This window comes from Poecile atricapillus, chromosome 9 (genome assembly GCF_030490865.1).
Source record: "Poecile atricapillus isolate bPoeAtr1 chromosome 9, bPoeAtr1.hap1, whole genome shotgun sequence".
Classification (NCBI taxonomy): Eukaryota; Metazoa; Chordata; class Aves; order Passeriformes; family Paridae; genus Poecile; species Poecile atricapillus.
Genome location: NC_081257.1, coordinates 14,584,201 through 14,597,936, shown reverse-complemented (window position 1 = coordinate 14,597,936; position 13,736 = coordinate 14,584,201). Strand labels below are relative to the sequence as shown.

The 13,736-nt window shown below is 41.6% G+C and overlaps 1 long non-coding RNA gene across 1 annotated transcript in view; it reads right to left on the bottom strand.

The window, feature by feature from the left end:
• Positions 1-9,853: 9,853 nt before the first annotated feature.
• The window catches only part of LOC131582357 (uncharacterized), a 58,454-nt gene continuing 54,571 nt past the window's right edge, over positions 9,854-13,736 (bottom strand). The window contains exon 5 of the long non-coding RNA XR_009278320.1: positions 9,854-10,226. This is a non-coding gene — a long non-coding RNA (uncharacterized LOC131582357). The remainder of the gene's footprint in view (positions 10,227-13,736) is intronic.

Sequence of the window (13,736 nt, the reverse complement as noted above, 5' to 3'; positions counted from 1 at the left end):
TGGCACGAAAGTCAGGAGAGATTCACTGTATTTGCACCCGGGTAAAGAGGTCTCAAGGGGCAGGGATGTGAGAGCCAGATTTCAGATGGATGAAAGGGTATGGAAAAGCTAACTCAGATTTCTGTAAGGTGAGGTGGAGGGAGGGATATTACACCAGGACTTAAAATATGCTCATCAGCAAATTCTCATTAACTTTAAAATGATAACCAATTCAATATTTCTTCATTTTTCAGGAGAAACCTTTTTTTTATTGTTTGGTTGTTAGAGGAAACATGATGTTTCATGGACTCAGGACCAAAATGGAAAAAGAGAAGATTTTGCAGGGATTGGGAAGATTTTACAAATAAACATTAAAATTAAAAAAAAAAACAAAAAAACCAACAAGTTCATCCAGGTATGAAGTCCAGCAGAAATGTAGGAGAGAAATTGACTGCACTGTCTGTAAAGGATTGTGTAAGCAAGAATGGCAAAAAGAAGGTCTGAATAAGTCCATTGCATTAATGATTTTCTATACATGACTTTCCTATAAAAAGTTACATGGGGTCAGTCTTTGGAGATCCCCTGTATAGCAGAGGATCCTGAGCCTGAAAAAGGGAAGCAGATTCTGTAAGAGATTTGCATATCATGGAGTGACTCTGGATTGCAGATTTTAAGCATTACTAGATTGGAGAATAAATTGTTGCTATTGCTGTTACATACCAGGATATGTACCTGATCCACACAATCCACTAAGCTGCTGTAGTTTTAGTCTGTGTTTATTTTAGATAAAATTATAGCCCGGACAGTTAATTTTTCCTAGTCTGTCCATATAAATCATATATAAATAAAGTATCAAGGGGAAATCAAAATATGACCTATGTTTTTGATACACTTCCCATCATGTGAGCCTGCCAGTGATAGAGCCCTACACCTGGTTTACAAGTCGAACACAAAGGCAATGAAAAACCACAGGTCTTCTTGAAAAGTAGCCAGTTAAATTCTCTTGCTTTAATGCTCTGGGTGGCCTATTTTGCTTATATTTGAGACTGCCTAGCCATTATGGGATTGCCTGCACCAGTCCTTTCCTTACATCAAGCTAATTACAAATTAACTTGAGGCACTTAGCAAGGCTGAGAGGCTGGAGCTGGTTCTTTCTGAGCACCGTCTGAGTTTGGAAATGCCTGTTGCTTTGCAGGGGCTGATTCCTAAAGTGAGGGGCAAACAGAGGAACCAACCAGCCTGGAACCAAAGTGGTCACACTGGCTTTTGAAAAAAGTGAGTGTCTCAAATTAACTGACAGTCAGCTACCTGGAAATAAAAACCTCTCATATATCCGAAGGTTTTCACTAGGATTTTCAAGATCTCCTGAGCAATTTAAAATCTTTGTGAGGAATGCACTATAGAATGAAAAATATAAGTATTATGAAAGAATGTCTCTGAACTGAAAGCCAGCCAGTTTCATAAAAATGAGCTAAAAAAGCAATAACAGGTACTCTGTCTCCTGCTGGATGCTATATGAACTGTATATTTTGTATTTTGAAAGTAACTCTAAAACAATGGTTTTTTCTTCACTATTGCTGTTGGGAAGAACTGTAGAAGAACTATGTATAAATGAGATTGAAGTAATCTAATTAAAAAAAAAATAAACAATGTGCTTTCATCTTCAATTCATATCCAGTCATTTGGGATCTAACTTTAAAAAAAAATAGATAAAAATTCAGAAATTCAGAAAGGATTTTGAAAGACAACTGTTTCCCTTTCAGATTAATGATAATCATACTTGTGTGTTCAAGGGAGAATAGATCCAGTGTTATGTAACCGGATAAAGAAAGAAAATCCTTTTTCCTCAAATTAAAATAACCAGTATGTGTGTGAATTTTAGTCAATCACTGAAAATTCAGGCAACCCATTTTCTTTCATAGTTGCATTCCACATGCTAAAATTAATGTCTTCTAACTTTTAAACAGAATCACAGTAATTAAAGACCTAAAAGAATTGTTTGTTGCATTTGACCACACTTTGCCAATAGAGGATTGTTCCCTAGGGAAAAATCTGTGGCACTTGCTCTGTGCAAAATCCAAATATGTGCTCATCTTTTTATTTTATATGGCATTAGCAAATCCAGTTATTGCACTTCCCAGTTGTTGTTTGTTTTGTTTTGTTTTTTCTTTTTAATCTGATTATTAGTACTAGATATATGGTAACTTATCTCTTTTAATCATTTTTTTTTTGCCTGAACTAACTATTACATAACAGTTCTTACAAAATCTTGCCTGCCTAAATTTGCCAAAAACAGGACAAGATCAACAGGTAATGGATTTTTTTGATGTTGGCATTGTTCTTTGCTGGCTCAGTCATATAAAATTTATTAAAAAAAAAACCCAAGAAAATAATTTCCTACCATAGAACCTCCATTTTCCACTTCTGTATTTTATAGAAGCACTCATACCAGAATTTCTGCATCAGAATTTGACACATGAAGTTCCTCTATCACGAGTTCAATTTTTCCAAAAGAAGGCAAATGGTAGTAATAATAACCAAGATATAAACCCTGAAAAGGCTGTGTTGCTGAATGTGCTTGCTAAAAAAGAAAAAAAAAAGAAGACATCATGTTGGATCTAATTCTGGAGTCATTGTTTGACACAGTGCAGAGCAGCTGGGATTTGCATAGAAAGGCTTTGCTGAGCTCAGGTGATGTTCACTCAGGCATGGGAGAAGATTTGCTGAGCGACTCCGAGCTTTGTCTGCAAAACAAAGTAAATGCTGCAGATGTTGGCCTGTCCTTGCACATGTCCACACTCAACGTTTTCAGTCCTCAAAGCAAAGCTTCACATCTGGGCAGTTGAAGTGATGTTCCCTCACTGAACCAAGTCCTCTGTTATCACTACTCCAGTAGCACAAGGTGTGCTTGCTGATGATGCACAAGGTGAATGTGCCTCTTTCCCTGCTGGTAACACACCTGCCACGCTGCAGCTGAATATCCTGCTGCTGCATGGCCTGCAGAGATTTCCTGGGCTTCACAAGCACAACAGGTCCTGCCAAGTCAGGGTAGTTACATGGGTGCAGCTAAGGTAATACTGGGAAGCCACAGGAGATGCAGGTTGGGAGACAAGGGAAGAAGATGTGGCAAATCCACTCTGAAAGCAATAAAAGGTCAACAGAGTCTGAGGCTGCCTGCAGAACCACTTCCATTTCAATTTGGAGCTGATTATTTAGCTGGGCAGGCTTGGCTTAACCACATCCCAGGTGACAGTAGACATCAAAGTGGAAAATAGTCCCAAAATGTAGAGTGGAGAGCTTGCTGAAGCAGTTGAACCTTCATGACTTACACAATGGCTCCAGAAAAGCTGGTGTATTAAACTCACCAAAGAAGAATAGTGATCACTTGAGTGAATTCATACATGCTCATTTCTTTCTATTTGCTTATGGGTCCCTCTGCTCCCTTCCCTCTCAAAGTGGTGGTGAAACAGTTATGAGGAGTGTATAATTTTCAATTACTTCATTTATTCTGACAAATTACATTGGTATATATAGGCAAACACTGGGAGAAAATACTGTAAGAAACAAAACCATTCCCAAATGCACGCTTGTACAAGTTCAGACAGATAGAATTTCTAGCTAGGTGAATTGATGCAGTGCAAGCAGAGAAAGGGTTTCAAATGCTTGAGTGTCTAGGAAAAAGAAGAAATTTAAAATGAGCCCTGCAAACTATCCAGCAACTGCTCATCCAGTATCATGATTTTAATTAACAGAACTGGAAAGCAAGCATATAATATAAACTTAAAAACAGGGCTCTTCGGTTTTCCAGACTACCAGTCCAAATGCAAAACAAATTGCTTGCATCTGGTGGCAGGGAAGCAGAGCTGGCGGCGGGAGCAGCGGCGAGGGAAGCAGCAGCATCCACCCGGCACGTCCCTGCCCGCCGTCCCCTGGCACAGCCGGGCCACAAACACTTGAAGCATCGCCTGCGTGCTCCGAGGAGATGCCTGGGCTTCCACCTCTGCTGGCAGCACGTCAGGCAGCAGTGTCACTGAGGGGACACCAGTGGCTCCCAGGCGTGGGTGACCTTGAGCTTCCCCAAGCAGTTACCTTTTCTGGACCTTTGGCACGCTCCCAAGTGATCTTTCAGCCAGAATCTCCGTGGCCTAAAATAAATTCGGCAATATTCCCTGTGGCATCCCTGCACTTCTCTTTTGGGATACCTGACGCTTATGTCCCAACCTGGGCAGAGACTGGTTTTGGAAAGTTTATCTGGGTGCAGCAACACCACCGACCCAGCAGTGCATCCCTGCAGAGAGTGATTTCTGCCTGTCTCTCCTAGCCACAGCAGTCCTGCCTTGTTGTCTGTACATGAGAAGGTTGGGGAAAGGGAGAGGGTGGAATAGGCTCAGCACAAAGCACAAACTATCCAGACTTGGGCCTCTAAATTTCTTTGGCCAATTTAGTCACCTCTGATTTGTATCAAAGCCCAATATTATCACATACTGATCATTAAATGTGCCACAAATGGTTAATATTTTGTAAACAGTTGGTCACGGGCTGCCTGTAGAGCTGAGCAATTGTCCCTTACTCTCTGTATCAGCCAGAGTCCTCAAGTTTTCTCATTTTTACTCCTGCAAGTTTGTGTGTTGGGCTCATGAAGTTTGGCTCATGGGAGAGAAGTGTGAAAGCTTGCCCCTATAACCCCACATTTCCTTGGGAAGCATGTCCCAGCAAACTGTGGAGCAGCCAAAGTGGATTTGGGATGCCCTTGGCACTCACAAAGATACCCTTGGCCCCTGATGCCCCATAGCAAGTGCTGCTGGAGGCCATGGGTGTCATGGAGGAGCTGCGTGGCCAGGCTGGGCTGTGGCAGTGACCAGGCATCATCCTGAGCAGCAGAACCTGGGACTGCCAGGCAACAGAGCTGAGTAAGTCATGGAGCAGAGACACACAGTGGAGGGTGTGCTGGACCCCTGCGAGCTTTTCCATCCAGTGCCTCTGGAGGTCCTGAGAAACCATGTGGAGAGGGGTATGGCATCTGTCAGACACATCCCCTGGCCTGCTGCAGCTCAGGACACAGGTTCCATCTCCAGCCAGAGCAGAGGACACTGCCACATGCCCACTCCACCTGGCTTCAGCTCAGGTTTCCCCTCAAGCTGAATTCATGCCACCCCAGAAGTCTTTGTATGTGTCACTGCCTGAATTTTGCTTCCCTGCTGGGAGACTAAGCGCCCAGTTCTCCCAGCAAGATACAGGTTTAAATACAGGTCACGTTTCTGCTGGTCTCCACCAGCAAAACAGCTGTTTGCTCTAAACATGGAGATATTTTTGTAAGAGCAAAAGCATGAATTATTTCAAACTTGCCTCAGGATGAATTTTCAAGGGTACTGCGGAGACTGTTTCCACAACAAAACGGGAGCTCTTCTCCTACTGAATTGTTCATGTTACTTTCATGAATGCTAGAAAAGAGGCAGGCTTTTTTTAAATGTCAGCATATACCTGGAATGGGAATTTGTTTCCATAAATCCTTTGGAAACTATTGTTGTTGATGTTGTCTAATCTGACCAAAAGTTTGATTTGGCAATTTTTATTAAGCCTTGCTGTTAGGTATAGGCAATTAGTTTAAAATATCAGATAGGATCTCTGTTGTGTTTGCAATGCCTGTTACTCTGATCCTTACCTGGTGGGAAATGGCTTTGGAGGAGCACAGCCACATCTTTGTAGCTGTTTACATCACATTTCTGACAGAGCTCCACCCTGCTTTCCCCATTTGTACTTTGTTTTTCATGAATAAAGGTCATGGCATTGGCATCACAAAAAAATATTGTTGCTGTAGAAGGAATTCAGCTGTCCCCTCTGGGTAATAAACAATAATGTACTTCAAGGCTGGCAGGGTAGCAATCAGAGATGGAAGAGAGGGCCAAGACCCATTGAGATGTCTGCAGACCTCCAGCATCTCACAAGTGAGCTGTCTCCCTGCCTGTGCTGGGCTGCTGCAGACTCTGCATAGTGTCTAATATTTTGCCCAGCCTAGATTTAGGCACCCCCCAGCTGTTGGCAGTGGGTCTGTTGTGGGTACCTACTTCCCAGCCAGTCACACTACTGGGATTTGTTGTCTAGTCCAAGGGCATTTTCTCTGCAGCAGTGTCATACATTTGCCCAACACTCCCTGTGTGTGTTGGTGGCCTGGGGACGTGGTTACCAGATGTAGTTGCCAACCACTGGTTGTCCCTGCTCTGGAGTGTTCTCCAAGGAGCTGCTGTGGCCAGGGCACGCTGTTTAGTCTGCTGGTTGTGTGGGGCTCTGACCTGGCTGTAGTCCAGCTACAATACATAATTTTAACCATTTTGTATCCAGATCAGGGAATAAATATATAGGAACATATACATATACAGCTGAGCCTTGGTTCAGCTATAAAGTAAATGAGATCTCTCCCATGTATTAACATTCACATTGACCTTTGTGTTTGTGCTCATGTCAAAATCACCACTTGTCTTTTGGCTCAAAAGCCATCCTTCTAATCTTTTATTATGTGTGAGGCTCTCAAGCTGTCTGGTGCTTTTTCCTCCTTTCAAGCTGCCAGTACTTTCCAGCAAGGTGAAATTTTAAACAACTGCAATATTCCAGGAGTAATTTCATCACCAGTGCCTGTAGAAACACTCCTTTCATCTTATGGTCCATGGTTTTATGATTCTCTGGGCATGGACCAAAATGTCAATTGTTCTGAGAATATGAGAGAAATGAGGAGAGGTCGCTGCATTATTGCTACAGCCAAGGACACACAACAGCCAACAAGCAAAAGCTCAACATCAAAAGCATTGGGAATACTTTTAGCACGAACACTACTCAAATAATTCCTAATTCAGTAGAAAGCATACTGGAGAAAAATCTCCAGGTTAAGCAGACCTTGAACTTTTTTTCCCAGGGTCACACCAGTTGAGTAACAAATCAAATTCTACAGAAATAGTTGGGGATTTTATTAGTAAATAGCCTAGAGGTGAATTCCTCATTTTTTCCTCAATTAGATATGTTTCAAACAGAGAATTGTCTGAATAATAATTAATACTTGTTTTTACATGGTGCTTTAACATAATCCCAGAAATTATAATTTAGGGAGTACAGGGCTTCCTTGCTGCAAAGCACTCAAGATTCCTGTGGCAATAGCCAGGAATCAGATAAAATTGAAGCAATTAATAAAGTATTTCATCATTAAAAATTTTCCAACACCAGAAATTTTGAAAATCACCCAGCATGTTTTGTACATTCTCTGGCATTTAAAATTTTGTCAGTAATGAAAGCTAAATGAATGCTGAATACAAGTATAAGACTTAAAACTATGTCACATGGGTGTCACATGCTAGTGTGCACAAAAATAGTATTTGAAAGGAGCTGTTCAAATAAAATCAAAATTGTTTATTTTTTTGTTTCATAAAGCAATCTCCTCTTGATCATTAACAGACTAAAAACTGCTTTAAAGAGGTTCTAAAGGCCATCATGCTCCTATTTTCCCTCAGCATTGACTAAATAGTGGTTTGATTTACATAGCTCTTTAAGGTTTCCACATCTCTTAGTACTTTGCATTGTATTTCCTCTGTGAAGTTTCCTAACTTCTGCTAACCATGTAGACCTGGGAGGCCTGCAGAGCACATCCACATTCTATAGGAAGTGGTTTTGGTGTTGCTCTAGCAACCCCAAATCAGTACTGAGTAAGCAGAGGTGCTGCTCAGCAGAGAAATCACACAAATGTCTGTACAGCCTCGCTGCTATTAAGAATGGATGCAGCAGTTATGACGATCAAGCCTAATACCCTTCAAGAAAATCACAATTATCTCTTTTATTTCTCCCCAGTGTTTTAATTTGATACAACTTCTATTCCTGGTGCTGCTTGCTGCAGCACGCTCTCCATAACTCGGGAGCCATTCTTTCCTTTGCTCAGTGTCCCCAGATAGGAACTCAGGTTGGGTAACAAATCCTTTGTGACTCTCCAGCAATGTAAAGGGGGAAGATCTCACCCACTGGAGAGTCTTTTACTTTACACCAGAGCTGACTGCATTTTGGAAGAAAGAAATTAATCCTTTTCTATTTTTTTCTAAATGTGAAGCTCCTTTAATTCACCCTTTTAAAGCATTTGGGGATCATCTGATGAAAAGTCCTAAAGAAACACAAGGCATCCCTGCTGCTTGGGTTGCAAAGCTAAAGCTCATGCTCTGAAAAGAGAAGTGTGCTTAGAACAAAGAGCTTTTGAACACAAAAACAAACCATGGCAATGCATGCTGACAAACACTTCATCTGCCTGCTGCCATTTACATTTTTTTACATATCCATGGAGTACTGCTGAGGGCCTTGGTCACCTTGACCTGTCACTGACACAAGTCTGTTTAAGATTTCTTCAGAATTAGTCCCTGCTGCCACTCAGGTATTTTTTTGCTGTTGCTTGTGTTTGTTATTCATCTTTGAATTGTTTCCAGTCTGAAAGCATCTTTCAGACTGGAAACAGAAACAGAAAGAGAAAAAGTCCCAGAACTGTACAGAATATATCAAGCAGTCCTCTAGGGGAACTGAAATAAAATCTAAGGCTCCCTCCCCCACAAATCTTACATAGTCAATACATGTCCTTTCGATTTCAGTCGTTGTTTTAAGTCTACGCAAGAAAGGCTTTGACATCTTTAATAGGGTTTGGTTGTTTTTTTCCCCTTTAGTTTTGATTTCTTCCAGTTTTCTGGATAGATTTCACACAGCTTGCCACCACAGCTCTAGAGGACAATAAAAAAATGTATGGGAACTCCTCCAAAGTACGTGTTTGCAAGGAGTGCTATGCCAGGAACATCATTACCAGAGTCTCAGTAAATAACCCAGAACCAATGCCATAACTTTTATGTGTACCAGGGGCACTGAAACCCATGCTGAAATACTTGGCAAGTCTGCCCTTAAACTAGGATATATTGTATTGATATTGGCTGTGATCAACCACAACATTCCTTGGTTTTGAGGTAGTATTTCTGAAGGGGGAGGTTTTGTGATGCCAGTTCTTGTCATATGTTTTCCTGTCTCACCCTATCTCCAAGCCCAGCTAATCTGATGATATCCAACTGTCCTAATGAGCTGCATCTACTTCTAGGCTGAAGCGTTGACAGCTGCCTGTTCTATTGCCAACAAAAACTTCTGAGACAACTGTATCTCATTCCTGCAAGTACGCAAAACGCTTAATTTCTAGCACAAATATGAGATATAATGATATTTCTTTTTGTTGATCCAGGTCTAAAATGAGGTGTGTGAAAAATGCCATCTAGCACTCAATTATTTCCTCACATGCAGTTTAATCCCTCAGCTGGAAACAAGGGTTATATACAGAGAAATCAAGGGCTCGTGTCCCTTACAGCAGAGGTACAGTCACATGGGCTAAAGTCAGTGAGAAGGACATGTTCCTCCAATTAATGTTGGCATGTGTTTGTTTATATTTTTATACATTGGTAATTCTTCCATTTGCTGTTCTTGGACTCAGAGCTCTTGGCAAGAGCTTCAGCTTGTTCTTATTCACGTAAGACTTAATGCACTTAAATTTTCACCACCACCTTGGCCACCTCAAACATATGAGATTTGCCCTCTTCCCCAAAGCTGTTGGACCCACAGACTCATCAACCTTTCCTTCCCCTGGACTGCCTTTCCAAGGCACAGAAACTGGGTAACAGGTAAAACCAGGCTCCCAACAAGCCATTAAAAACTACTCACAACTTCTGGAGAGAAAGCTATCTAAAACTGAGACTGAATTTGCAGGATGAATTTTTTTCTTGGGGAACTACAGTGTCCACAGCAATAGCAGACAACAATTCCCAGACAAAGAAGGAGAGGACACACACAGAAATACTGATTTTAATCCAAATACAGTCAGAATAAATAGAAGCAACACCTCCAGTGACAGCTGATCAGGGCAGCTCATCTCCAGGCAGAACTAGTACTTCTCTTTGTTAGAAGAAAAAAACATGTCTACCCTCTGCCCCTCAAAAATTTTATGACTTGCCAGATTCCAGGAATGATAGAAAATACTATTGAGCTGGAGCCAAGGAGAAGAAAATCTAGGAGAAGGACATCTAGTCCTGGCAAAGTCTTGTAGCTGCCCATGTCAGCACTGTGGCCTTTCCTGTGCCAGCCTTTCACACTGTTTTCCCAGATGAAGATAGGATCCATTTCTTCAATTCAGCTTTGCCTCAGTGAGTTACTCATGCACATACAAGCTCAAAAATTCAAGACTCTTGCCTAGGATAAGGCTGGAAGGAAGGAGAGTTTGTTATTGTTCTAAGGGGTTTATGTAGATTTTTTAAAATTAATCCTTGGGATATGCTCAAACACTGCAAAGCTGGAGACTATATGAGTAGCTAGATTAGAGCAACAGACATAAGAGTGGTATTGGATACAGAAAGAACAACCATTGCCAGTTCCATGGGAAGAGAAGACATATGAATAAACATCAGTCATAACATCTGAAACCACCAGGCTTGGAAAAGCCTCTTGATTTTAGGAAAAATCCCCTGAAAGATGCCAGGGCTAGATCTGACATCTGACTTTTTCTCAGGAGTATAATTGCCACTGAGGAACAAAAGGATTTTTGAGGAGTCATAAATCCAGGAACCTTCTATGCCATTCTCTTTTAGTCAGTAAGCTTTATGGACAAATACAAGGGTTGGATTGTTTGGTAGGGCTTATTTTTATTTTTATTTTAAATCTGTAATTTTCCCTAAGCTTTTTTTTCCAAATAGTTTTCATAATGAAAAATTGCATGCTATCCCAGGATGATGTAGAAACTAAATGCAAAGGCTAGCAAAATATACAAATTGGTCTAACTCTTGGTTTCTCCTGAGTACAAGATGGTCTCACCTCTACAGGATCTTCTCCACTATTAGCAGATCCAACACACCATCAAGAAGGCAGGGAAGAATTCAGGAGGAAATGATAAGTATATATGGACTGAATGCCAGTGTAACTATACTATAAATCCTATCCCAGCCTATGGGACCAGAAAGATATCTTCAGTTTCTGGTGTTATTTATGAAGATGCTTCTGAACAAGCACAGACTGTGCTGTTTTGGGGAGGGAGGGATTGGCTTCTTTAGGATTACTCAAAACTTATTAAATAAGAAGCTTTCTGCATTTCCTCACAGCTGGGGACCAATCATTGCAACACAGATAGAAAAGCTGGAGGCTGAAAGAAGAGAAATTCTCTGATTTAACCCGAGTTCCTTACACACACAGCTGGTGTGTGCAAAAGGTGTCCAGGTTCTGTGAAGTGTGAGATACTGAATACCTCTGTGTGCCTCAGCAATGGAGCTTTACATTGAGCTGAGTGCTCAAATCCCAGAAGGTGGCATTGGGAGACCAATCCCTTAGGACATCCTTGGTGTCAAATTCTTTGAGGATACTTGAGTAGACTAAATGCATCACAGCAAAGTGGCATTTACCTTCTACAGAGCATGGAGAAGACTGTATGTCATAAAACTGTGTTCAGCTTTGGTTTCCTCAGTAAAAGAAAAATATTAAAGAATAAATCCAAACATAACTGCAATGAAGTTTTAAGAGGCTCGAGGTATTGATTCAAGATGGACATGCCCAAAATACACATTAAGGGTGGAATGCTGGCACCATGAATAACAGCAAGAAAATCTCCTGGTGGCAGCATTGGAACTGTGTCCATACAGTTTATGCAGACAAAGACAGTATAAACACCAGAGGCTCAATTGTCCCTGAGCTAACAGTGCTCAGTTGTTTAAGTGCAGGAAATGGCCCACCCTTTTCCCACCTTTGTACACCCAGGCAGGGGTCAGACACAGTGTAGCTGCCACAAGGGCAAGGCTGATCTGAGCTGGTGTCTGACACAGGGTGACAGAGACGGGGGATGGCAGAGCTGCTGCTCTGGAGCTCTGCCAGGACTGCAGAGGTGGCACAAATGGGAAGAACATATGGTCAGGCTGTGAAAATGCCCCATGGGCAAGCAGATATTTTCTACCAGTTGTCTTGAAGACACTGACTCAAACTTGAGTGGCTCAAGACACAGTTTTCTTTCTTAAAGTCAATACTCAGGTAAAAGAAAAGTTCCAATAGTTTCCCTCAATAGTCTTCGTATATGGGAAAGAAGTCCAAGGAAACAAAAATACCACTGTCATTGACATAACACAATCCCACCTCCTTCCAGTATCTTTTGCTACCATAACAGGATCCTAAAGTAGTTGTTTTTAGTTCAGGTTTAAGATGATTTCATCCTTCACATTCATTATCTGAATAAATGAGTACATCTCTCATTCTTCATATTTGTCTTGATTATTCACCTTTGGTAATGGAACATGTAACAGGAGTGGGAAGGCATGAGTTCATTGCCAGGGAGTGCCTCTGCAAGCAAAATGAAATGCAAGTACAAAAATCAAAAGCCATGATGGAAGAGAAAACTATTTTTTCATTTTCTCTTAACCTAAAAACTCAAGGCAAAATAGTTGCCCAGGCCTCCCCAGGAGCTCTCCACATATTAAGCGTTCATTGTGAAGCCCCCATCTTGGGAATAGTAGGATCAGGCACTGAGAGCTGAATTTCCATGCTACATAGACATGCACACATTTAATCCAGTTGTGGTTTCCTTAATATGCAAGGATTCTAAAGTCAGCTCTGGTTTGACTCATCAGTTCCAGCTAATTTTCAAGCTAAGGACTCTAATAAGCAGATTCAAGAGCATCTGGGCAAATTTAGCTCCAACCAATTTGCCTTGAGAACATCCTTTGAATACATTTGCATAGTCTGTGCTCACAAAGCTACGTGAAACATGCTTTGCCAGCTGCCGGCTGGGCCCCTCAGCCTGGCACACTGTTGTCACGGCTGAATATCCACCGGAGCCATGACAATGTGCTTATCATCATTCACTTTTCCTTTATTTGATATTATGTGTACCCCTGTACCACGGTGTGCAATGAATTCCTGGAATAATGGTGATTTAAATGCTGTACAGGCAGTGTGCAGGTGGGGAGCTCATGCCCCATGTCACTGTGCCATAACCTTGACATGATGACAGGATGTCTGAGAGTAAGAACGCAGAGCCATCACTAGCACCGGGCTTGGCTTTCCCTCTGCAGTGCCAAGTTTGATAGTCTCTTTGGTGATCCAGGCACATGCCCATTAAGAAAGTTTATTTTAAAGAGGTCAGGTAGCAGCTGATGGATGGTAGGAATGTTTTAGTATTCCAAAACAGGCAGTGTTTGAATGAACAATCTACAGATGTGAATGTCAGCAGATGTATTGGCAATACCACGTGCTAGAGTCTTTGTGAACTCTGAGTACTTGCTCTTTGGTGCCTAATTATAGTCCCTGGAGCAGTTCATTGCTTGCAGCATATTGGGATCTAGGGATCCTGGTCAGATTTGGAGTCCCTTTGTGCCAGGTGCTACACAAACACAAATGCCAGCTCTGGTAGACCCTACAAGCTAAGACCCTGCGAACTCTTCCCCAAGTGCTGAACTTTCTGCACAGCTGTAACTTCACTGGGTTTAGTCTGATCTGTGCAGATATGCAGTTCTGTTGTGTTCTAGCTCATTATCTATTTAACACCTATTGAACACTCTGCAACTGCTTAAAAGTATGAAGTAAATCATGCGCATAAATGTTCGTAGAATGTGGGGTTTAATAAAGACCAGCAGCAATATAGACAGAGGAAAGCTTGAGTGAGAGGGAAATAAAAGTAACCATAAGGGGAACTTGTGATTACATAGCCTGGCTACATACATAATTTGTGGGCTTCACCG